General features: G+C 49.7%; 1 protein-coding gene across 1 annotated transcript in view; it reads right to left on the bottom strand.

Moving 5' to 3' along the window:
* ptpn20 (protein tyrosine phosphatase non-receptor type 20) overlaps positions 1–24,338 on the bottom strand; it is a 364,145-nt gene extending 339,807 nt beyond the window's left edge. Inside the window, exon 1 of the mRNA XM_038782830.1 lies at positions 23,966–24,338. The gene's annotated coding sequence lies outside the window, so the exon portion shown is untranslated. The remainder of the gene's footprint in view (positions 1–23,965) is intronic.
* Positions 24,339–26,640: the final 2,302 nt, after the last annotated feature.

The following is a 26,640-nucleotide window of genomic DNA, read 5'->3' as shown; positions in this document are numbered from 1 at the left end:
ACAATTGCTTCACAGCTCCAGGGTCCCAGGTTCGATTCCCGGCTTGGGTCACTGCCTGTGCGGAGTCTGCACGTTCTCCCCGTGTGTGCGTGGGTTTCCTCCGGGTGCTCCGGTTTCCTCCCACAGTCTAAAAATGTGCAGGTTATGTGGATTGGCCGTGCTAAATTGCCCATAGTGTCCAAAATTGCCCTTAGTGTTGGGTGGGGGTTACTGGGTTATGGGGATAGGGTGAGGGTCTTGGCTTGGGTAGGGTGCTCTGTCCAAGAGCCGGTGCAGACTCGATGGGCCGAATGGCCTCCTTCTGCACTGTAAATTCTATAATTCTATGAAACTCTCTTGCTCAACTCCATCAACTAAGATTTAAGAATAACTTTACATTCATGATCTGGCAGTGGATAAGAACTCTAGCAATTTACAATGACCACCATGCTGGCCTTACTATTGGCCAGCTATCCAAATATAAACTTGACAAAATGCAAAACATAAAGAGAAAGCTATTTTGGCCAATAAAGACAGAAAATGAGAGAAAACTCAGCAGGCCCGGTAGCAGAAAGAAACAGGGTTAACATTTTTGAGTTGATGTCACTCTACTTCAGAATTTCTGTTGGCCAACCCGGAAACCGTAGATCGCAGCAGATAAGCCAACATTTGAAGCTTCGAAAAATCCTTCCGAAAAAGAAAATGGGGGTCGACTTACATGCCGAGTATAAAATGTTGGTGAAAGTGGTGGGCTTTTTGAAATGTGAATAAAACACAGGTAATTCAAATTGAATCAATGTGTCACATTTTGTTTAATTAAATAATTAAGCGAGGAGACTTTCAATCACAATCCTATCATTCTAAAAAGCACCAAATTTGTGGTCTTCAGCGCCTGATGCAAAGAGTTTATTGAATTAATTCTGGCTCACGTTGGCTGTGGCATCATGGGTGGTTGGTCATATCCAATTTCATGGCCGCTTCATCCATGTCGCCGATGTGACATGATGGATACTCATGATTTTTGTCGCTGTTTAACGATGAATCGTGGAAACTGGTCATTTTGACACAGGGATCCTTTGGTAGTCTCTGACCGATCTTGTTCTTCGACTGCAACACCAGCCGTTTACATTCAATAAAGTAGCTACACCAACACGTTAAGCACAGAGCTCTTTGCTGGACACGAGTGTTTGGTTTGGCCCACCTAAGTGCTCATCGCAGTTCTGGTGACGAGGTAACAGTCTGGTGATTTTCGAAGACTCGCTCTGAGACGTGCTTCGCAAGATCAGGCCGTTGCTGGTCCCTGTTCTCATCACACATTTGGTCCTTGGCATCACGTTCAGGATGGATTCCTCCCTGTTCCCACTCTTGCACCAGTTCTTCACGAGCACCAAATTCCCTCCCTTAAAGCACAGTTATTTGACGAGCTGGCAAAACTTACGACTTTTAACCGTAACCATTTGTTTTGCAGGCGGACCCGCCCCGTTTGTCATTCACCATGCGTAGTCAGCTTTGTGTGGGAGTGTTTTAAGCTCCCGCGCATCTTCTTGGGATGTACGGTTTGTTTGATCCTATACGTGGACTTCTAAGATGAGTCTAAAAACCTCGACGTGTATTTTTGAGCTGAAAAACTGAGACTGCCTCTTAATGTTCCCGTACCAGCCTCCCCGAACAGGCGCCGGAATGTGGCGACTAGGGGCTTTTCACAGTAACTTCATTGAAGCCTACTCGTGACAATAAGCGATTTTCATTTCATGTGGTGAATTTATTAGCTGACAAATGAGGGAGATATACACCACGTTTCAGCCCAAATGTGCATTTTGACACTAAAAATGCGGTCAACTTAGATGCTGTGTCCATACAGCTTCGTGCGTGTACAGCGGCAACAGTTCAAGAAGGTAGCTCACCACCACCGTCGCAAGGGCAATTAGGGATGGGCAATGAATGCTGGCCCAGCCAGCGACGGACACGCCCAAATAAATTATTTTTTAAAACTTTGGTGTCGTGATCCACGGTATTTATTGCCCACGGGAAAAAGAGAGCCTCTGGCTGGGATTATCCAGTCTACCGTCAAGATCTTCCGGTGTCACCGAAAGTCAATGGACTTTTGGCTGGCCTGCCACATCCCCTCTGTGGCGGGCCGCACGCAGCGGGACCAGAAAGTCCTGACCTCGGACTTCCTGTTCAGGTCATGATTGAGTGCCCTGGAAGCTACAAAGACTTTATTACAAGAGGGAATCAGCAGATCAAAGGCACTGGAGCTCTTGCTTTTGGTACTATGGTCTTAATTTAGTAAATCGCCAAGCCCGCGATCGGGGGCTACCGATCGGCGGGCGCTAGAATTTAGAAGGTTAAGGGTAATCCGATCGAAGTCTTTAAGATATAACAGGGAAACACGCGCCGCAACATGGTCCCCAACCTGAATTAGTGCGCCACCGATCGGTAGCCCTGATCGCGGGTTTGGCCACAATGGAAGGCCCCCCCCGGAGTCGGACCCCCCCCCACACCAGGATGGCACCCGCAGCCAGAACGCCGACGTTCCGCCAGGTAGGACCATATGTGAACCACGCCGGCGGGACTCAGCGGAACTTGGCGGGCACTCAGCCCGTCGAGCACGGAGAATCGCCGTGGGGGCCTCTTTCAAAGGCCCCCGACCGTCGCCGCGGCGACCGCGCGGGCACGATTGCCGCCGATTCTCCGGTTGCCGGAAAATCGGCGGCCCAGCGACCAGAGCGGCGTGGCGGGATTCTCGCAGCCCCCGCCGATTCTCCGACATGCTCGGCGAATTCCAGCCATAGACTTTTGTTCAGCAAAAATATTAAGGGGTATGAGCCACAGAAAGGTACATGGAGATAGGCCAAATATCAGCCAAGATCTCACTGAATGGCAGGAGAGGCTCGAGGGGCTGAATGGCCTACTCCTATTCCTCTGTTCCTGTTTACTTGTAAACAGGTTCTAAGACTAATTACCATCTCCAGAAGATAAAGGGACATAAGGATTATCTCATTTCGAGGTCTGTGGCTATAATGGCCGAGACAGACTAGTACATACCCAGCACCTTGGAAGACACCTCTGGGCATTAAAAGCCTGTTGCTGCCCTGCCCCGATGGCATTCTTCTGTGATTCTCTTTCTCTCTCTCAGTCCGTCTGCCGGTGGGTCTGTGCGTGCGTGCTGAGGAACAACAGCTGGAGTTACCGCAAATACAGAAGGCATTACCAGGGACCAAGGCTGGGCCTGCAAAGGGTCACGACTGGAAAAAGAACTGAAATCTCTCGATCGACGTACAGGACACCTGAACCGAAGAATCAACCATTCATCAGAAGTCAACTGCACTGAAAAGAATCACACCAACCACAATGCGTCATCATCTACTACTGGCAACTCAAGCACTTCTGTCTAACTTTTTATTTATACTTATTTTTAATCCGTATGTATGCCGATTACTTTGTTTTACAATTTCTCCACTCTTTTTTTAGTGGTGGATACGCTTACTCTATTTAAACTCAGCACAGCATGGTTGAATTGGCTGCTTTTTAAACATAACTATTGGGCAGTATTCTCTGGCCCACCAGCCGTGTGTTTCTCGTTGGCGTGTCTTCACCAGCAGTGGGATTCTCCATTACCATCACCTTCCAATGAGATTTCCCATTGAGGCCACTACATGCTGCTGGGAAACCCACGGGTTTGCGTGCGCTGCTGGCGGAACGGAGACTCCCGACGGCGGAGAATCCCGCCCACTGTGTCTGGAAAAGGTACGCAAGGGAAAGAGAATCTTGTTGAGATTAAACCTTTGTTGCTACCAGCGGAGAGCGGGTTGAGTAAAGACACTCAGACAGTCATCCCTCCCCACCCGGGTTTGGGGCAATTAGCGGGCGTCCGAAGCAGATGGTAACAAATCGAGGGGTCGCGCCCTGATCAATGACTTTTGGGGAGCCCCACCTGGGTCTGATCGTGACACTTGTTCGGCATGTGAGAGTACCTTTAAGAAATGGGTGTTTATAAATGGGTGTGTATATAAATATCTGTAGTGAGAGCACCTTTAGAATGGGTGTTTACTACTGCAGTGATGTCAGAGAGTGGGTGGTGCTGGGCTGTCTGTCAGCTTTTTACTTTCGTTTTAGGCTGTTTGCTGCAGGGTGTGTTTTAGTTTCGTTATCAGTGTTGGGGCTGAAGCCAGACAGAGCAGGTGCACTGTTGATCTCTCTGCCATGAAAAGACTATCTCTTGATCATTTGGTGAATTCAGAATTATAAATGTTCTCAGTGGTGAATGTAAACCTAATGTGCTTCAGTTGAAAGGTGTTACTTCTGTCTTCTGGATGTTGTTTGGGAAGTTATTAAGGATTACTTAGTGTTGTATTTTTGGGGGTTGTATTTGAATTGATGGTTGCTAAGATGTTCACTGTATGTTTTAAAAAGGTTAACTTGAGTTCAGAGAAGAAACATTGTATTGCTTTTAAAAAATACTTTTCCATTTCTGCTGTACCACACCTGTAGAGTGGGCCGTGCGCTCCCCATACCACAATCTATTAAAAGTTGTGGGTCAGGTGAACTCCATGATACACTTTGGGGTTCTCTAAACCCTGGCCCATAACAGCAGAAAGATCTGGTTCTGTGCCAAAGATCCTACGAAATGATTAGAACATCACGCACGGCTCTCTTGGCTCTTGTCTCTGTTCTGTAAGGTTCGAGGTTCAGGTTTAACTTGAGGGCTTGAGCACCAAAATCAAACCTTATGCCCGAGTGCAGCACTGTGGGAGTGCCGCACTGCCAGAGGGGCAGCCCTTAGGCTGAAACTTTACACCAAGGCCCCAACTGCCTGCTTGGGCGCATAATCCCGCAGCACTGTTTCAAGAAGCGGGCGGGAGTTAACCCCAGTGTTCTGGAAAATATCTATCCCTCAGTCAACATGCCAAAAACAGATTAACTGGTCAGTATGGGTCACAAATTAGCAGCCACGTTTCCTATATGATAACAATGGCTACATTTCAAAAAGTACTTCATTGGCCGTAAGGTGCTTTGAGGCATTTAGTGGTTGTGAAAAGCCGGATATTTGGGCGACACGGTGGCACAGTGGTTGGCACTGTTGCTTCACAGCTCCAGGGTCCCAGGTTCGAGTCCTGGCTTGGGTCACTGTCTGTGAGGAGTCTGCACGTTCTCCCTGTGTCTGCGTGGGTTTCCTCTGGGTGCTCCAGTTTTCTCACACAAGTTCCGAAAGACGTGCTGTTAGGTAATTTGGACATTCTGAATTCAGAATGTACCCGAACAGGCATCGGAATGTGGCGACTCGGGGATTTTCACAGTAACTTCTCTGCAGTGTTAATACAAGCCTACTTGTGACAATAAAATATTGTTGTATTGTATTGTCTTGTCTTCTATTCAATTCTATAAATGCAACTCGTTTTTTCTATCAATACTGGGTTAAGAAGCAGCAGAAAAGTGATGATAAGGATCGCAGAGATAGAACATAGAACATAGAACAGTACAGCACAGAACAGGCCCTTCGGCCCTCGATGTTGTGCCGAGCAATGATCACCCTACTCAAACCCACGTATCCACCCCATACCCATAACCCAACCTTACTTTTTTTTAGGACACTACGGGCAATTTAGCATGGCCAATCCACCTAACCCGCACATCTTTGGACTGTGGGAGGAAACCGGAGCACCCGGAGGAAACCCACGCACACACGGGGAGGACGTGCAGACTCCGCACAGACAGTGACCCAGCCGGGAATCGAACCTGGGACCCTGGAGCTGTGAAGCATTTATGCTAACCACCATGCTACCGTGCTGCCCCAAGATACTTCCTCACTGGAGGGGCATGCACAGAGTGCATTGTCAGAAGCTTTTTCTCAGGGTGAAAGAGCCAATTACAAGGGTACATAGGTTTAAGGTGCAAGGGGCAATGTTTAGAGGCGATGTGCGAGGGAAGTTTTTTACACAGGGGATGGTGAGTGCCTGGAACTCGCTGCCCCAGGAGGTGTTGGAAGCAGGTACGAAAATACACAAATAGATTGGGAATAGAGGGATACGGGCCCCAGAAAGTGTAAAAGGTTTTAGGTTAGACGGGCAGCATGGTTGGCGCAGGCTTGAAGGATCGAGGGGCCTGTTCCTGTGCTATAATTTTCTTTGTTCTTTGGATCAGTGATAAATGCGCTGCCTGTTGGTGTCCATATCCACCAAGATGGGGGCCCCTAACTTTGTACATGACATGTGTTAAGTCGGAGTTCACTTGGGTGAATGGGAGTTCTTTAGGTGTGTGTCAGCCTTCTTGGGAGATGGGTGGGTGGGATAATCAGTCAAAGGTTTTGGTCTCGGAATCCCATCCCATGACCCTTTAATGGAAGTGTGAACATGTCTGGAAGTCAACTGAACACGTGACTGCTCTGAAGGTGTGACAATGAGCGGTCACTCTCTGAGCTCATGCACATTTAAATCATTTATTGGACAAAACAAGTTCATTAAACTGCCACCAATCATGGTGCCACGCTCAGTCGGCGATGCCAACTTCAGTCGAGAAGTTGTGAGCTGAAAGATTTTTTTTCATCGCGATGTTTCCCATTCCTCAATTAATTTTGTGAAAGTATTCTATTTCTTTTTTATAAATTTAGAGTACCCAATTCATTTTTTCCAATTAAGGGGCAATTTAGCGTGGCTAATCCACCAAACTTGCACATTTTTGGGTTGTGGGGGCGAAACCCACGCAGACACGGGGAGAATGTGCAAACTCCACACGGATAATGACCCAGGGCCGGGATCGAACCCGGGTCCTCGGCGCCGTGAGGCAGCAGTGCTAACCCACTGTGCCACCGTGCTGCCCACTGTTTTGCGAAAGCATAAGCTCCTCCCTCACTCCCCCGACCCACCAACATGCCAAGTTTTTCGAAATTATTAATTCACTTTCAGACAGGGTTGAATTTTTCCTTTTGAGGTTTCTTTGAGTCATTTATAGACCAAGAATCAGAATTTTATCACAAGTAAAGAATCAGCTGACTGGCCTCAGTAAATCTCTCGCTAGGCTGTGCTGCTCCGGTTCTAAGTCATGGAGCCGAACCCATTGAAATCTATTTGCAGATAGTCTGAGAATCTGCGATATGGTTCATTTGTACGCACTGTGATTTCACCTTAAAGGAACCTGGCCAAATGACCTAATGCCATCCTTTGCAAAGACAAATACAAACTTTAAAGCTGCCAAATCTATTCTTAATCCAAAGTTTCTGAATTTGAATGATCTGCTTATTCAAATTGAAATTAAGTCCTCCTACGTTGCTTTATTTGATCGCTAATCAACACGCTTACAGCAACACTTTCAGCTCAATGCATCCTTTCACAGAGAAAGAATTGTCCAAAGTCCTTCTTAGCTCCAATGGAAAAACAGGCAGTCAGCCAGAGACGGAATTGGATGAGCAGGTGACTTTTGGATTCTTGGGGTTGTATTTTGTGCTGGGGGTGGGGTCCCCACTTCCCGGTGTAAAAGTTGCGGGGGTGAGCCCTCCTGCACTTGGCAGGCTTGACCGCGCTGCCACGTAATAGCCGCCGGGCCACTAACTGGCTTGAAGTAGGCATCAGGGCGGCAGAAAATACAAATCTAGTCTCCCACGAGGCAGAAAGGGTGCAGGCCATCGCAAAAATGCAAGGCCTGAGCATCGAGGAGAGTGGCCGTTTCGCGCGCATTCCCCGGGTCCCTACGCATGCGCGCCACGCCACGTGGACGATGAGGCCGACACCCCGATGCGCATGTGCGAAAGTCGGCCGATCGCACTGTGCATGCGCGATGGCACGCAGAACGCGCTGACGTCAGCGTCATGACGTGTCCAAATTGTGGCTCCGCCCATTTAAAGCAGCAATGTCCAGAAGGAAGGCCATGTCTACAGTGTGGAAAACCTGGGAATTATGCGGCCCTCTGCAGGTCCGCTCCACCAACCAACAGCCAGCGATCCCAGCTGCAGCACAGACGTGCCCGCTGCGTACAACAAGGCATGCAGGATTCGGATCCCGACAGCCCAACGGACCCCGATGCTGACTGCCTTGAGTCTCCATATCGGGTGGGCATAATCACCACGTGCGAGCTGGCTTCCACCATGCCTGCAAACTGCCTTTCAATCCTCACTGTGGATCCTGACGATGAGTGGTGTCCTGTCAACCAGTCTTGCATCCGATTTAAATTGGACACTGGTGCATCTGCAAACCTCATATCACAGTCGGACCTCGACAGCATCCGAGACCAACCTAGCATTCTTCCACCAGCCTGCCAGCTCTTTGACTACAATGGCAATGCCATAGCTGCCAGTGGATCATGTCAGCTAGGTGTATTGCACAAGGCAATCAAAGCGACGTTACGATTCGAGATCGTCCGGCCTGACAAGGCATCCGTGATCGGTGCTCACGCATGCAAACTCCTAAATCTGGTCCAGCGCGTCCATGCCATGTCCTCGACACCGGCGACTGGCTCGCCCAATGTGAATCTCCAGGCTGAGATAGACGACATTCTCATGCAATACCACAATGTGTTTGATGGAATGGGCACGCTCCCATTTCGTTACAAGATATTGCTCAAACCGAAAGCCATCCCAGTCATCCATGCACCACGCCGGCTGCCGGCTCCTCTCAAGGATCGTCTGAAATCGCAGCTACGAGAGCTCCAAGACCAGGATATCATCTCAAAGGTCACAGAACCAACAGACTGAGTCAGCTCCATGGTCTGCGTCAAGACGCCCTCTGGTGAACTCCGCATTGGCATTGACCTGAATCGCAATATCATGCGCGAGCACTACCCGATTCCGAAGCTTGAAGAGTTAACCTGTGAGACGGCTCATGCCAAATTCTTTACCAAGCTGAACGCCTCCCGTGGGTTCTGGCAGATACAGCTGGATGAGTCCAGTCAGAAGCTGTGCACGTTTAACACTCCGTTCGGCAGGTATTGCTACAACCGCATGCCTTTTGGTATCATATCAGCTTCCGAAGTATTTAATCGCATAATGGAGCAAATGATGGAGGGCATCGAGGGGGTGCAAGTATATGCGGACGACGTGATCATCTGATCCACGACGCCCGAGGATCACATCGCTCGCCTCAAACAAGTTTTCCAAGAGGATACATGAAAACGGCCTCCAGCTCAACAGGGCCAAATGCTCATTTGTTAGGACCACTATCAAGTTTCTGGGTGACCACATTTCAGGGTGTGCAACCTGACGCTGACAAGGTGCTGGCAATCAATGCCATGAAGACCCCAGAGGACAAAAAGGCGATCCTCCATTTCCTCGGGATGGTGAATTTTCTCGGAAAATTCATTCCCAACATGGCATCTCACACCACAGCCCTCTGGCATCTCGTGAAAAATTCAACAGTGTTCCAGTCGCTTCTCGCACATCAAGCGGAGTGGCTTGAGCTGAAGGCGAAGCTCACCATAGCCCCAGTACTGGCATTCTTTGACCCGACCAAGAATACCAAGATATCCACAGATGCAAGCCAGGACGGCATTGGGGCGGTGCTCCTCCAGCAAGACGACTTCTCGTCATGGGCTCCAGTGGCGTATGCCTCCAGGGCCATGATGCCGACCGACCAACGCTATGCCCAGATCGAAAAGGAGTGCTTGGATCTCCTGACAGGAATAGTCAAGTTTCATGACTACGTATACGGTCTGCCAAAGTTCACGGTGGAAATAGACCACAGGCCCTTAGTCGACATAATCCAGAACGATTTAAATTACATGACACCTCGGCTGCAGCAAATTCTTCTTCGTCTCCGCCGATATGACTTCGAACTCGTCTACACACCAGGTAAGGAGCTGATCGTCGCGGACGCCCTATCCCGATCCGTCACCATGCCGTGTGAACAGGGCGACTTCATTCGGCACATTGAAGCACAGGTGCAGCTGTGTGCCAGCAATCTCCCAGCCACTGATGAACGTGTTATACAAATACGCGAAGAAACTGCCAACGATCCCCTACTGCAGCGCGTGATGAAGCACCTCGCCCATGGCTGGCAAAAGGGGCAGTGCCCCCAGTTCTTCAACGTTAAGGACGAGCTGACGGTTGTTGAGGGGATCCTTCTTAAACTAGATAGAATCATCATTCCCCAAAGCATGTAAAACATGGTGCTCAGACAGATCCGCGAGGGTCACCTGGGGGTCGAGAAATGTCGACGCAGAGCTCGGCAGGCAGTTTACTGGCCTGGCATCAGCCAGGGCATTGCCAACACAGTCCTCAACTGCACAACATGCCAGAAGTTTCAACCAGCTCAGCCCAAGGAAACGCTGCAACAGCACAAGATCGTGACCTCTCCGTGGTCTAAGGTGGGGATAGACCTCTTTCGCTCCAATGGGCATGATTACATGCTCCTGGTCGACTACTTCTCCTGCTACCCGGAAGTGATGAAACTGTCGGACCTCACATCAAAGTCCGTCATCAAAGCCTGCAAAGAGACATTTGCCAGGCATGGGATACCACTCATGGTAATGAGTGACAGCCATGAGTGATATCTCATGATATATATGAGTGGATATTATGACAACCCCCACAACCCAAAGATGTGCGATTTCAAGAAGGATTTAGATATAGCTCTTGGGGCTAAAGGGATCAAGAGATATGGGGAGGAAAGGTGGGATCAGGGTGTTGAACTTAATGATCAGCTATAATCATAATGAAATGAAAAATGAAATGAATGAAAATCGCTTATTGTCACGAGTAGGCTTCAATGAAGTTACTGTGAAAAGCCCCTAGTCGCCACATTCCGGCGCCTGTCCGGGGAGGCTGGTACGGGAATCGAACCGTGCTGCTGGCCTGCTTGGTCTGCTTTAAAAGCCAGCGATTTAGCCTTGTGAGCTAAACCAGCCCCTAATGAATGGTGGAGCAGGCTCAAAGGGCCGAATGGCCTCCTCCTGCTTCTATTTTCTATGTTTCTAGTGCAGGGTAGATGGATTGGCCACGGTAAATTGCCCCTTAATTGAAAAAAAAAGAACTGGGGAATTCACATCTTTTAAAAAAGACTTTGTGAATCACTACCCACGACATATTGTGACCACCCCCTCCCCCTCCCCCGCCCTCGTCCACAATTGGTGGCCATGCCTTCAGCTGTCCAGGCCCAATACTCTCCTTTAGCTTCTCCATGTATCTCTCATCCTTGAAGACGCTCCTTAAAACTCTACCACTTTGACAAAAATCATCTGCCCCCATGTCGGTACGTGGTTCAGTGTCAAATTCTGTTTGCTAATGCTCCCATGAAGGGCTTTGAGATGCCCACCATGTTGAAGATGCTGTATCAACGCAAGTTGTTGTTGTTGCCCTCAGAGCAAAGCTTTCATGACGTTATAAGGTGGGTGCGTTGTCCAAAAGGCCGGAAATGCTCTTTTTTTCAGTGTACTTTTCAGAGGCCAGTCAGAAAGTTAAGGAGAGTCCGCAATTTGGCTCAATCCGCCCCACACTGGGGGTTTCTAATTCCACCATCTGTCTCTGACCCCACTGATTTGTTTCTCACCAGAGGCCCAGAACGATTGAGGGACAGGGGCCTCCAGTCGGCGGGGAGTCGGCAATTGAAGGCCGTGTTGAGCAAGAAAGCTGGGAATGGGGGTCAAGCAAGTGGGGTGCTTGTGGTGTGGGGGGGGGGGGGGGGGAGTTCACCGGAGCAGGAGGGCAATCAGGAGGAACTGACAAGAGCGGGTGATCCAAAGTAGGCCAATGAAGGGTTGATCAAATCGTGAAACGGGCGAGGTTTGGGTGGAGATTGGAGGCCTCAGCGAGTGAAGGCCCTTGGGGAGGGCCCTGATCGCAGAGGCATCTCAGGAAGTCACCGGGGCCCAGAAGGCAGGTGTGAAGACAGTTCCATCCTGTATCCATCAAACACCAGAACTGAGGGAGCTTCCAGGTTCCCTGACACTGGGAAACCCGGCCGACAGCTATCAATGTTCAAAAGCTGAATGGCAATGAGGTTCGCAGCCTCATCATCACATTTAAAGTTATGAGGATATGATGGGGAGGTGGGCCTAGATAAGGTGCTCTTTCAGAGGGTTGGTGCAGACTCGTTGGGCCGAATGGCTTCCTTCTGCACCGTAGGAGTTCTATGGTTCTATAAAATTCAACTCGAATCGGAAATACATTAATCACCTGCGCTGTTCAGTTTTACTTCAATCAGCTTCATCAGGTCATCCATGAATTCGAGTGAAGTCTTGCACAGCATGGTTACTTCAGAAACCTCGACAGCTCCTTGGCAGTGATGAGAACAGCACTGGTGGGGGTTGGCAAGCCACCAGTGTCAATGAGGCACCACATTCACAGCCAAAAGCCGTCCACACAGTCAGAAGGGAGAGTTTCATCTTCAGCTCCCTGGAATTATGAGGCGTCTGCAATGTTGGCAATCCAAGCAGGTATAGGAGGCATCTGGGGTTTTGGCAGCATTGTAGCATTAATTGTGTGATCACTGAGGGAATGATTAATCTCCCCAGAATTGGGATCCACCTTGATCAGGGTGTGTACATCACGTCAGCTAACCCTTCATGCTGTCTACGGGACAGTCTTGGGCAGCACGGTAGCATAAGTGGCTAGCACTGTGGCTTCACAGTGCCAGGGTCCCAGGTTCGATTCCCCGCTGGGTCACTGTCTGTGCGGAGTCTGCACGGTATCCCCGCGTCTGCGTGGGTTTCCTCCGGGTGCTCCGGTTTCCTCCCACAGTCCAAAGATGTGCAGGTTAAGTGGATTCGTCATGCTAAATTTCCCCTTAGTGTCCAACGGTTAGGTGGGGTGACGGGGATAGGGTGGGGATGGGGGCCTAGGTCGGGTGCTCTTTCGGAAGGTCGGTGCAGACAGGATGGATCGAGTGGCCCTCCTTCTGCACTGTCGGAGTTCTATGATCAGGGGCTGGTTTAGCTCACTGGGCTAAATCGCTGGCTTTTAAAGCAGACCAAGCAGGCCAGCAGCACGGTTCAATTCCTGTACCAGCCTCCCCGGACAGGCGCCGGAATGTGGCGACTAGGGGCTTTTCACAGTAACTTCATTGAAGCCTACTCGTGACAATAAGCGACTTTCATTCATTCATCAGGAGACATTAACAGACTGTGTTCCAGGGCAGCACGGTGGCGCAGTGGGTTAGCACTGCGGCCTCACGGCGCCGAGGTCCCAGGTTCGATCCTGGCTTTGGGTCACTGTCCATGTGGAATTTGAGCATTCTTCCCGTGTCTGCGTGGGTTTCGCCCCTACAACCCAAAAATGTGGATTGGCCACGCTAAATTGCCCCCTAATTGGAAAAAATGAATTGGGTACTCTAAATTTTAAAAATGAAGGAAAAAAAACCGGACTGCGTTCCCACCATCATGGACCCCAAGCCCTCCTTGTACTGTTGTAGGTGGGATGCAGATTTGAGGTTACTATCAGATTAGCCATGATTTTATGAAATGGCGAAGCAAGCTCGAGGGGCCGAATGGCCTATTACTGCTCCCGGTCCATATGTTTGTACTTCTTTCAGTTTAGTTAACTGTATTCACTGCTCCTGATGCGGTCTCCTCTCACGAAGAATCGAACCCTAACAAAGATTGTCCTCTAAAACAATCATAAAAATTGGAGTTGCCCAAGCAATCAGCCTGAGGCAATTAAAGAACAGCCAATCTGTGAGAAATATAAGGTGAAACCAAGTAAGGCCCATTATCAACCCATTTAACCGCATATTGATATTTTAAGAGATAGACACAGCAGATCGAGTGACATGCTGAAACCAAATTGAATGTCTCACTCCAGATGATTAAGACTCAACACATCTGCACGACAAGGTGGCTCCCACTTGCTTTTGGATCTGCCAAGAGCAGAATAATTGTGCGTCAGACATTGTTACACCGGTGTGCCGTGCTAACTTTGCTCCGGTTTTCAAACATTTTCTGTGCCAAGCCTGTCAAATTATTTGAAACAAAGTAGCAATCAGCCTGCTAATCAATAAAGGGTGAGGGGGGAAGAGTGTATGAAGTGGGTTCTTGTATGAAGCTAACAGAGAAGAGGCGGACGGCGGCGCAGTGGTTAGCACTGCTGCCTCACGGCGCTGAAGACCCGAGTTCGATCCCGGCCCCAGGTCACTGTCCGTGTGGAGTTTGCACATTCTCCCCGTGACTGCGTGGGTCTCACCCCCACAACTCAAAGATGTGCAGGGTAGGTGGATTGACCACGCTAAATCGCCCCTTAATTGGAAAAATAAATTGGGCACTTTAAGTTTATAAATACCAAATAAATAAATAAAAAGAAGCTAACAAGAGCTGTTGGCCTTCAGATTTCAGCCACTTTCATATCAGATCGCCGCCCCACCCGACATTCCTTTCTCAGTACACACTGATACATCAGAGCCTCGTTAAAATGCTGTTTCACTGAAACATTTGTTTCGAGGTTGTTTTGCTCACTGATTTCCGTAGTGAGCCATGCTTTTTTTTATTATCACAATGGAAACTTTCTGCAGGCAATTAATGCAAGTAATACTTCGCTTGTTTACTAACCTCCTTGCAAACAGCGCTCAGTAATATCAGTAAACTCTAAGGGTAATACTTAGGGGCAGCTGAGTGATAAGGTGATTGAGCAAGTTGCAAGGCCGCGCAATAAACTTAAGCAAGCCGGGGCAAAGTGTAAATCTATTGCCTTCTGCCCCGCTGTATTAGCACGCTGCATTTTCGTGTCCGACTTTTGGATGATTCAAAACCAGACAAAGGTCTCAATTGACTTACTGCATGGGTGGTGGATCATAGTTTCGGTTGAGACAATACAATAATAATCTTTTATTGTCACAAGTAGGCTTACATTAACACTGCAATGAGGTTACTGCGAAAAGCCCCTAGTCGCCACATTCTGGCGCCTGTTCGGGTACACGGAGGGAGAATTCAGAATGTCCAATTCACCTAACAAGCACGTCTTTCGGGACTTGTGGGAGGAAACTGGAGCACCCGGAGGAAACCCACGCAGACACGGGGAGAACGTGCAGACTCCACATAGACAGTGACCCATGCCGGGAATCGAACCCGGAACCCTGGCATGTGAAGCCACAGTGCTAACCACTATGCTGCCGTGCTGCCCTCAGATACTAGCTCCCCTGATTATAAACATTTGTTGACAGCTTTGATGTTAAACATTGTTTTCATTTCAGGACTAGGAGGCATATTGGCCCAGAATTTGCGATCAGGGCTGACCTCGAAGAAAGTTCGATGTTTTTGTGGCACCGACTTCTCCCTCCCCAGCTTAAATCTGGTACCAAGTCAAAGGGACCTGCTGATGTGTAGTGACAGTGAGGCCTTCAAGCAGAGTAAGTTCCCATTCATTGACTCTGTCTACACCTCCCGCTGCCTTGGGAACGCGGGCAGCATAATCAAAGACCTCTCCCAGGGCTAAATCGCTGGCTTTGAAAACAGACCAAGGCAGGCCAGCAGCATGGTTCAATTCCTGTACCAGCCTCCCCGAACAGGCGCTGGAATGTGGCGACTAGGGGCTTTTCACAGTAACTTCATTTGAAGCCTACTTGTGACAATAAGCGATTTTCATTTCATTTCATTTCACCCGAGTTATTCACTCTCCCAACTTCTTCCATCGGGCAGGAGATACAAAAGTCTGAGAACACGCACGAACAGGTTCAAAAACAGTTTCTTCCCACAGTTACCAGACTCCTGAATGACCCTCTTATGGACTAAACTGATCTCTCCATGCATCTTCTCTATTGAGCAGTACTACACTCCCTATGCTTCACCCAATGTCGATGTCTATGTATTTACTTTGCGTATTTATCGTATGTCCTAAGTTTTATCATGTATGGAACGATCTGTCTGGACTGTAGCACAACAATATTTTTCACTGTACCTTCGTACATGTGACAATAAATCAATTCTAATCCAAATCAACCAATCAAACAAAAGTATTCCCACAGACAGCAAGCCAGGAAGTTTAAAGCACTTTATCCTTCAGTTTTATTGGTCACAGAACCACCCTGTGGGGATGAGCAAATGCTTGATATGAGCTCCTGGCATGTGCCAAGAGGCGAATTGAATGTGTGAAGGAGTACAGTACAACATCAGACCCAATTTATCATAAGCACAAGAGTAGACCTGTCAACCTGCTCTGCTTTCATTCGCCTCATTTATCCATCTTAGCTCCATAAGTGGGGCATTAGTGGCATCTGGGCCAGGAATTCTGGGTTTGAGTCCCACTTCAGCATTGATGGCAATGGAAGATGTGTTTGTAACTTGGCTAAGGATGTTGATTATTAGCCTGCAAATCCTTCCTGATGGCAGGCGGCTGAAGAGAGGAGGGTTACCTAGTGAGCTGTACTGCAAAAGGCTACAGCAAACCACTGCAGTACTTTGCCCAGTGTAATCGTAGACCAATCTAATGGAAGTCCATGGTTCCCAATGCCTTCTTAGGGTTTGGTACCTGGGGGAAGAGTGTGATACGCTTGCCTGGCCAAAGCTACTAATATCAGTCTTGAAATCTCTTATGGCCGCAGCATCCATTGTATTTAGAGAAGAGAAGTCTAGATTTCTGCTCCCCTCTGTTTGATAAAACAATTCCTGATGTCTCTCCTGAGTGGTTTAGCGCTAATATTTCTTCCGAACAGCATTGTGGGTGTACCTACATCTAGTGGATTCAAGAAGAGCCTTCTCAAGGGACAAATAGGGATGAGCAATAAATGCTGGCCTAGCCACCGATGTTCACATTCCATTAGCTAATATTTTCTTTCTTAAAACTCAAACAGGGGGGAAGAGACCCAAGGGAACGCCAACGCCAAAGGGGAACCCTGGGAGGGACCAACACGGGGACCAGAAGCTCCCTCAAAAAGCCGGAAGAGCAAAACAAACACCAAAACTAACCATCTACGGTGAAGGGGAGGGCCTTGGACAGTCAGTAGAAAAGGGGAGGGGGGAGCAGACGGGGGGGGGGGGGGAAACAAATTGGGAGGTGGACAGGGAATGCCAAAAAGGAACAATGTGTAAATTGTAGATAATACAATAAGAAGGTCTTACGAGGAAAGGCTCAGTGAATTGAGGTTGTTTTCGTTAGAGAGGAGAAGGCTGAGAGGTGACTTAATAGAGACATATAAGATAGTCAGAGGGTTAGATAGGGTGGACAGTGAGAGTCTTTTTCCTCGGATGGTGATGACCAACACGAGGGGACATAGCTTTAAATTGAGGGGTGATAGATATCGGACAGATGTCAGAGGCAGTTTCTTTACTCAGAGAATAGTAGGGGTGTGGAACGCCCTGCCTGCAACAGTAGTAGACTCGCCAACTTTAAGGGCATTTAAGTGGTCACTGGATAGACATATGGATGAAAATGGAATAGTGTAGGTCAGATAGGCTTCAGATGGTTTCACAGGTCGGCGCAACATCGAGGGCCGAAGGGCCCGTACTGCGCTGTAGTGTTCTATGTTCTATGTTCATCCATCTCTTGTACAGTGTAGAAATGCAAACATTAATCAAAATATTGGGTTTTTTTTAAATCAGATCACTCACCCCCCCCAACCGCAATCTTTTAAGTTTGAAAAATATTACTCCAAACGTCAGAAATAGATGCGTTAAGATAATTTTTGTGGCTGTTGGGAAAATGTCCTATCTGAGCGAAGAAAGAGCCAGTGTTCCTTAAGAAGCTATTTTTGGCGTCCACCATAGGTCAGCAAGCAATTGAGGCATCGAGGGTTGGGGCAATAGCGGGAGTCCCTGAGTGACTTCTAGCCTCTGGCGAGTTAGCCGATCTCAGCTGGACCAGCGGTGAGTGATGCTGTTGGCTTCAGTACCCCGCACCTGAGATTGGAAAAATCCACTGTGGCTCATGTTCCTGATCAGAGTGACAACAACTAAAAAGTGTTTGTGCGTGACTGTGTATTTATCGAGACTTTGCCTGACAAATGTCGCCACATTATAGGAAGGATGTGATTGCACTGGAGGGGGGTGCAGAGGCAATTCATCAGGATGTTGCCTGGGATGGAACATTTGAGCTATGAAGAGAGGTTGGATAGGCTTGGGTTGTTTTTGCTGGAGCAGAGAAGACTGAGGGACGACCTGATCGAGGTGGACAAGATTATGAGGGGCATGGACAGGGTGGATAGGGAGCAGCTGTTCCCCTTAGTCGAAGGGTCTTTCACGAGGGGGACACAAGTTCAACATGAGGGGCAGGAGGTTTAGGGGGATTTGAGGAAAATCCTCTTTACCCAGAGGGTGGTGACGGTCTGGAATGCACTGCCTGGGAGGGTGGTAAAGGCGGGTTGCCTCACATCCTTTAAAAATTAAGGATGACCTCTTGGCACGTCATAACATTCAAGGCAATGGGCCAAATGCTGGCAAATGGGATTAGGTAGGCAGATCAGGTGTCTTTTGTGTGTTCGTGCGGACTCAATGGGCCGAAGGGCCTCTTCTGCGCTGTATTATTCTGTGATTCTGAATGCAATGCCTCCAGTGGTTGAATAGTTTAGTGCCGGGCACTCTTGACTCAAACACGAAGGAAGGTCTGGTGGATAAGAGCCAGCAATACTTGTGGAATCGGAGCCTAATACAAATAATGCCTTGTGTTCAGAAGGAGAGTTCACCAAATCCACACCACAGGACTGGTACAGTGCAGTAGGAGGCCATTCAGTCCATCGCATCTGCACCAGCTCCCCAAAGGAGCATCATGACTTAGTGACATGCCCCTGCCTTTTCCTCGTGACCCTGCACATTGTTTCTATTCAAATAATCATCTGATGCCCTCTTGAATGCCTCGATTGAACCTTCCTCCAGCACACCTCCCAGGCCGTGCATTCCAGACCCCAACCACTCGCTGTGTGAAAAAGCTTTTTCTGACATCGTACATAGAACATAGTACAGCACAGCACAGAACAGGCCCTTCGGCCCTCGATGTTGTGCTGAGCAATGATCACCCTACTTAAACCCACGTAACCCGTATACCCGTAACCCAACAATCCCCCCATTAAACTTACACTACGGGCAATTTAGCATGGCCAATCCACCTAACCCACACATCTTTGGACTGTGGGAGGAAACCGGAGCACCCGGAGGAAACCCACGCACACACGGGAAGGACGTGCAGACTCCACACAGCCAGTGACCCAGCCGGGAATCGAACCTGGGACCCTGGAGCTGTGACACATTGATGCTAACCACCATGCTACCGTGAGGCCCCAATCGTACTTGCTTGTTTTCCAAATCCCTTTAAATCTGCGCCCTCTCGTTCTCAATTCCTTTCCAAGCGGGAACAGTTTCTCCCATTCCACTCTGTTCAGCCCCACTCATGGTTTTCAACATCTCTATCAAATCGCCTCTTAGCCTTCTTCTCTTCAAGCTGAACAGTCCCGACCTCTCTAATCGATCCTCGCAACTGAAGTTTCCCATCCTTGGAAACATTTGTGTAAACCTCTTCTGCACTCCCAAGAATGCGTTCACATCCTTCCAGTAGTCTGGTGCCCAAGAACTGTACACAATATTCCAGCTTCAATGGATACTGTATGAAGATGATACACATCTCCTGTTGAAATATATTTTTTGCCCCTAAATATGTTAAAAATAAATCAACGGGAGGTCCCAGAACCGCTTTTCACTCTACTGCATGGAATACATCAAGTGTAATGGGGTTGCTGGACGAGGCAGTTGGTGTATTTAATAAGCAAATCTACACTTGAAAGCTAATAATTGAAGAAACAAAATGGTCTTACTCCAGAGCACTGACCCCTGCTTTAAAGATGCACCTTGCCTCAAATTTAAACAAAGCCTATTTATCAAACTCATCTTAACCTATTCCTTCACTGCATTGGTCAGTCCTGGAGTTGCTGTCCGTATCTTCCTTTATTTTTAAAAAATATTTTTATTCAAATTTTAAATTTTGAAAACATTTTTGCCCCCACCCCCCACCCTTTGATGGCAACCAGATCCCCAAAATTTAAGACAAACAAACCCCACCTCTGGTGGATCCCCTTATCTCACCTTCTCCAGGAACATTAGATCCCCCAGCCACACTGAGGGACTGGGAGGAATAGCTGACCTCCACCCTAATAGAACCCACCTTCGAGCAATCAACGAGGTGAAAGCTAAAATATCTGCCCCCGCTCCGGCAGGTCTGACACCCCAAATATGGCCTCTAGGGGACCCTCCGAATCCATGTGCAGAAGCTCGGATATGGTGCTGTAAAACGACCACCAAAATTTCTCCAACTTCGGGCAGGACCAGAACATAGGGACATGGTTAGCTGAACCCCTCCCACACCACTCGCAGCTGTCCTCACCCCCTCAAACAGCCGGCTCATCCTCGCCTTCATTAAGTGCGCCATGTGCACCACTTTTAACTGAATCAACCCCACCTCGCGCACAAAGTAGAGGCAATTAACCTGTCTCAGCACTTTGCAACACAACCCTCCTCCAACACCATCCCCAACCCTTCCTCCCACGTGGCATTATTAATCCCTTCAATGGACTCCTTGGCCTCCTGCATAGAAACTGTAGATCGTCAAAATGACCCACTCTCCAGGACCCCCCCCCACCGACAGCACCTCCTCCAGCAACCAAGACGGTGACACCGGAAAGTTCAGGGAAACCATTCTTGCGAAATGCCGCACCTGCATGTACCTGAACCCCTCCTCCCACTGGAGACCATACCTCACCCCCAACTCCTCCAAGCCTGAGAACCTCCCTCCAAGAAACAGATCCTTCATCTATTTCACCCCTTTCTCCTCCCATCCCCATAACCTTGCACGCTGTCCATATTTTTCAATTCTGATGAAGGGCCCCCATTCCAAATGTCAACTTATTTTGTTGAGGGGGATGCGTGGAGCAGTGAGGCTGGGTAGAGGGCCAGCGATAGGTGAAGACCAACAAAGATGCCATGGACAGAAAGGGAAAGTTAATAGAGGCGATCAAGGCTGCCACTATCAACACCCTTCTTAGTTACGATCGCCACCATTTACGTTCCTTTTGCCTTTCTGTCCACAACATCTTTGCTTTTTTTTAAAATAATTTTTATTGAGATTTTTGAAAAATGTATAACAACAGAACAATAATAACAATAACAATAATAAACACCCCCCCGGCACCCATAACAACGCATATAACAAACCCCCCCCCCCCCCCACCCTCCCCCCCCGAACCCAATAAACAAAATAAATTAACACTAAATTAAATTAACATAAACAATGCCCCCCTGAAACCCCCTCCATTTTTTCCCCCCCTCCCTCCCGGGCTGCTGCTGCTGCTGACCTAGTTCCCTATCTTTGAGCCAGAAAGTCGAGGAAAGGCTGCCACCGCCTAAAGAACCCCTTGTACCGACCCCCTCAGGGCGAATTTGACCTTCTCCAGCTTAATGAATCTCGCCATGTCATTGATCCAGGTCTCCACGCTCGGGGGTCTCGCATCTTTCCATTGCAACAAGATCCTCTGCCGGGCTACTAGGGACGCAAAGGCCAAAACACTAGCCTCTTTCGCCTCCTGCACTCCCGGCTCCACCCCGACCCCAAACATTGCGAGTCCCCAGCCTGGCTTGACCCTGGACCCTACCACCCTCGACACCGTCCTCGCCACCCCCTGCCAGAATTCCCCCAGTGCCGGGCATGCCCAAAACATATGGGCATGGTTCGCTGGGCTCCCCGAACACCTAATGCACCTGTCCTCACCCCTACAAAACCTGCTCATCCTTGTCCCGGACATATGAGCCCTGTGCAGTACCTTGAACTGGATGAGGCTAAGCCTCGCACATGAAGAGGAGGAGTTCACCCTCTCCAAGGCGTCCGCCCATGTCCCCTCCTCAATCTGCTCCCCCAGCTCCACTTCCCACTTAGCCTTCAGCTCCTCTCCCGACACCTCCTCCACCTCCTGCATCACCTGGTAGATGTCAGCAGCGCCGGCCCTAGGGTTGCTGGCGCCCCGGGCAAGCTGAACTTCGGCGCCCTTCGGGGGGGGGGGGGGGGGGGGGCTGGGGGGGGCCGGGTCGGGGGCGGGGCCGGGGGGGGCCCAGAGGGGGGGGGGGCGGTGGGGGGGGCCGGAGGGGGGGGCCGGAGGGGGGGGGGGCGGAGGGGGGGGGGGCGGAGGGGGAGGGGGGGGCCGGAGGGGGGTGGGCCGGAGTGACCACCGGCGAGCCTGGATCCGTCCGCCATGTTTGTGCGGGGCGGCCTGAGGGAGGGCGGCCACCGCGCATGCGCTGGTTGGCACCGGCCCAACTGCGCATGCGCGGTACCCGAGTCTTTTACGCGGCGCCCCGGGCGACTGCCCGAGTTGCCGGCACCTTGAGCCGGCCCTGGATGTCAGACACTTTCCCATCCCCGACCCACACCCCCGAAAGCACCCTATACCTTACCCCCCGCGGGGGCAGCAAGGGGAACCCCTCCACCTGCCGCCTAGCAAACGCCTTGACCAGAAGGTACCTGAACATATTCACCGGGGGGAGCTCAAACTTCCCCTCCAGCTCACCCAGGCTCGCAAACCTCCCGTCAATGAACAGGTCTCCCAACTTACTTATGCCCGCCCTGTGCCACCCCAGGAACCCTCCATCAATGTTCCCTGGGACAAACCGGTGGTTTCCCCGCAACGGGGCCTCACAACATCTTTGCTAACCGCCACCTATCGCTAGCCCTCTATCCAGCCCCACTGCTCCACGCCCCCCCGCCCCCCCATTACAAATCTGATTCCATTTCCAGTTCTCTCCAGCTATGACAAAGAGTCATCCAGACTCGAAACGTTAGCTCCCTTCTCTCTCCACAGAGGCTGTCAGACCTGCTGAGATTGCCCAGCATTTCCTGTTTGCTTCAAATTCCAGCATCCTCCGTAATTTGACTTTATCGATCTTTTTTGTTTAAATTTAAAGTAACCAGTTTTTTTAAAATTCCAATTAAGGGGTAATTTAGCATGGCCAATCCGCCTACCCTGCGCATCTTTGTGTTGTGGGGGTGAGACCCACGCAGACACGGGGAGAATGTGCAAACTCCACACGGTCAGTGACCCAGGGCTGGGATTGAACCCGGGTCTTCGGCGCTGTGAGGCAGCAGTGCTAACCACTGCACCACCGTTATCAACCTATTTCACCCCTTTTCAGATGCTGAGGTGCTTGCTCTTGCCGTAGCACTTGCTGCCTTCACTTCATGACACCCCTGCAGCTAAATGTCACATTCAGCGCGGTGTCAGCTCACCCTTTTGGTGAATGTGCTGTTTTGAGTTTTTTTTTAATTTGTGCACCAATATCCCTAGTTCGATTCCAGTTTGGGTCAAGATGCTGCTTGTAGGACAGAATTCTACAGCATGAGAGGCAGGTATTCCACTTCACCCCCCCCCCCCCCCCCCCACACTCTCACCCTCACCACCACCCCCTCCCCACTCTCACCCTCACCACCACCCCCCACCCCCCCACCACCACCCCCCAACTTGGAATCCGTCCTGAGTGATCTGAAAAATCCTATCCCAGAGAGATTCCAGCACTACAACACAACACACACAGCAGCCTATTGTGCAAACCTTATCCCCCACAGAGTGATACTGTTCCACCGTCATTCCAAAATCTTAATTCACTCACAGGATTAAACATGGGGAGGGGGAGGGGATACAAAAGTGGTGGCAAATCACACAGCACACATACAGCCCCCCCCCCCCCCCCGCCAGATACCAATTCACATGTAGACTTAAAGGAAAACTTTACTCTTTACCTGGTCATAAACAATTAATTCAGTTCTCTTTCGTGCGTGTGTGTGTGTGTGTGTGTTGACAATGAGTCATCCTGACCCCCTCCCCAAAATAACAATTGGGGAGGGGTTTTTTTTGGGGGGGGGCTCTATTTAAATGTTACTCAGAGATTCAGCAGGATCAATATTGCATTCCTGTGTCGTCGTCCCCCCCAACCCTCCACCCCGACTGTCTTCAAGTAGTCCTGCCCCCCCCCCCCCCCCCCCAAATCCCAAAGGAATCTCTTTGCACACTCACTTCGATTCGCAATTGTTTTAAAACGGTACAGGAAGCATCATTATTAGATAGAGGGGGGAGGTTTGGGGGAAGGAAGGAGGGAGAAAGGAAAGTCTTACTTGAGTTTCCAGCAGTGTGTTGTCTTTCTCCCCCCCTCCACCTCTCTACAGAGGTTTAAGATCCGTCTTATATCACCGCGGTTATATTCCCAGCCAGGCCCCAGTCACGACTGACTGGCCGCTCTGTGCAGTGTGTCCAAGTTCAGCTGGTTGGCAGGTGAAATTGCACCAGGCGTGTTGCATCTTGACCAGTTGCAATCCCAGCGCAGCCTGTGTACAAATCCCTGCCAGATCTCCCCCAGTGTGTGTGTGTGTGTGGGTATGTATCACACATATATAATTAAAGAATTATCCCTCCTCTCTCCCTCTCTCCAGTCTAACTAGAAGCCTTTAACTTCGCTGCGGAGCGAAAGACTATTTGGTGAGCTGTGTGCAGCCCCCTTGGAGATTTTGGCAGGCTCGCCTTGCCTGGCACCGCCTCAGCCCCAAACTGCTGAAACCTAGGAGATGGGACGCTAAAGTTCTGCCAATAAGGCCAGAGCACTGGGCGGAGCTTGGCTCTGGGGGAGGCTCCGCAGAGTTCAAAGGAAGAGTTGTTTGCAAGTTCCCAAGGCGATGGAAAGGCAGGCAGACTCTGCATCAAAGAATGGAAGGGTAGGCTGTGATGCCACTTTCCTTCGGCGAATGTCAGCGGATCGTAGATCGTAGAATTTACAGTGCCGAAGGAGGCCATTCGGCCCATCGAGTCTGCACCGGCCCTTTGAAAGAGCACCCTACTTAAGCCTCCACCCCATCCCTGTAACCCAGTAACCCCACCTAATCTTGTGGACACTAAGGGGCAATTTATCACGGCAATCCACCTAACCTTTGGACTGTGGGAGGAAACCAGAACACCCGGAGGAAATCCACACAGACACGGGGAGAACGTGCAAACACCACACGGTCACCCGAGGCCGGAGTTGAATCTGGGACATGGAGCTGTGTGGCAGCAGTGCTAACCGCTGTGTCGCCATGCTGCCCATAGCATGCAGATCCAGGATCACATTTCACACTCAGTATGCATTTTGCCTATTTTTGTTTCGCTTGCAGGGGATGTGGGTGTCCCCGGCAAGGCCCAGCATTTGTCTCCCATCCCTAATTGCCCTTGAACTGAGTGACATAGAGTCATCGGATCGTACAGCACAGAAAAGGCCCTTCAGCCCATCGTGTCGGCATGAGTCAAAAACAACCATCGAACTATCCTAATCCCACTTTCCAGCACTTGGCCCATAGCCTTGTCTGCCCTGGGATTGCAAGTGCATATCTAAATACTTCTTTAATGTTACTAGGGTCTCTGTCTCCACCATTCTTCAGGCAGCGAGTTCCAGGCTCCCATCGCTCTCTGATTGAAGGGGATTTTCCTCACCTCCCCTCTAAACCTACTGCCCCTCACCTTAAATCTGGGACCCCCGGTCATTGATCCCTCCCCCAAGGGGAAAGGTTTCTTCCTGTCTACTCTATCTATGCTCCTCATAATTTTATACATCTCTAATGATGTTCCCCCTCAGGCTCCTCGACTCCAAGGAAAACAATCCCAGTCTATCCAATCTCTCTTCATAACGAACACTCTCCAGCCCAGGCAACATCCTGGTAAATCTCCTCTGCACCCTTTCCAGTGCTATTACATCCCTTCTATAATGTAGATTCCAGAACGGCACACAATACTCTAGCTGTGGCCTAACCAACAATTTATACAGCACAACCTCCCTGTTCTTCGACTCTGTGCCTCTGCTACCTTAAGGGACAGGTGTACATGCACACCAAGATCCCTCTGATTCTCGGTGCTTCTCAGAGTCCTGCCGTTTATCGTGTATTCCCCTTGCCTTGTTTGTCCTGTCCGAATGCAGCTCCGGCAGCTCCCGATAGTCCTGGGCTGGGATGTTTGTTTTGTGTGCTGTGGTCGCAGCTTTACTTTCAGTTTAAAATGAACCAGTTTGGCCTTTCACTCCACGCCTCCCAGAATTATTACAGTGGCGACGAGGATGAAACATGGGATTCTGAGCAGCCTTTTCGAAACTCCCCGACGACAACTCGAGTGAGAAACAAAGCAAAATGAAAATCCCGGAAATGCCCTTGCTTGGGAAGCTCGAGTGGAGGACTAACCCCAGTATGGCTAACACGTACATTACCTCTCCCGTACCAACGGCATAAAAGGGGATGACAGACATAAAGTAATCCTTTAGACAACATGCGGGGCCGCGATGGTCATCAGTATTAAAAATTTAACTTACCCTGCAGCCTTTAACACTGTTGATTGAGTAAAGGACCATTACGACCCAAAACCGTCCATTATTCTCCAGCATGACCGACTCAAGGGAGGATCCCTGGGAAACCCGTGACCGAATTTCTGGCTGGATTAAGGAAGCGGGTCCATTGTTGTGAGATTGGTCCATCCCTGACCGAGATGCTATGCGACCGGCTAGTGTGAGGGGTCAATAATGTCGCAATACAAAAGAAGTGTTGGCAGAATCCATCCCAGACTCCTAATGGGCTACACAGTTTTTTTTAAAATTTAGAGTGCCCAATTCATTTTTTCCAATTAAGGGGCAATTTAGCATGGCCAATCCACCTAGCCTGCACATCTTTGGGTTGCGGGCAGAATGTGCAAACTCCACACGGACAGTGACCCAGAGCTGGGATCAACCCTGGAACCTCGGCGCTGTGAGGCAGTAGTGCTAACCACTGTTATGGGTGTT

Source organism: Scyliorhinus canicula, chromosome 22 (assembly GCF_902713615.1).
Source record: "Scyliorhinus canicula chromosome 22, sScyCan1.1, whole genome shotgun sequence".
Lineage (NCBI taxonomy): Eukaryota > Metazoa > Chordata > Chondrichthyes > Carcharhiniformes > Scyliorhinidae > Scyliorhinus > Scyliorhinus canicula.
The sequence above is the reverse complement of the archived record's forward strand: the minus strand, read 5'-3'. Positions and strand labels throughout refer to the sequence as shown.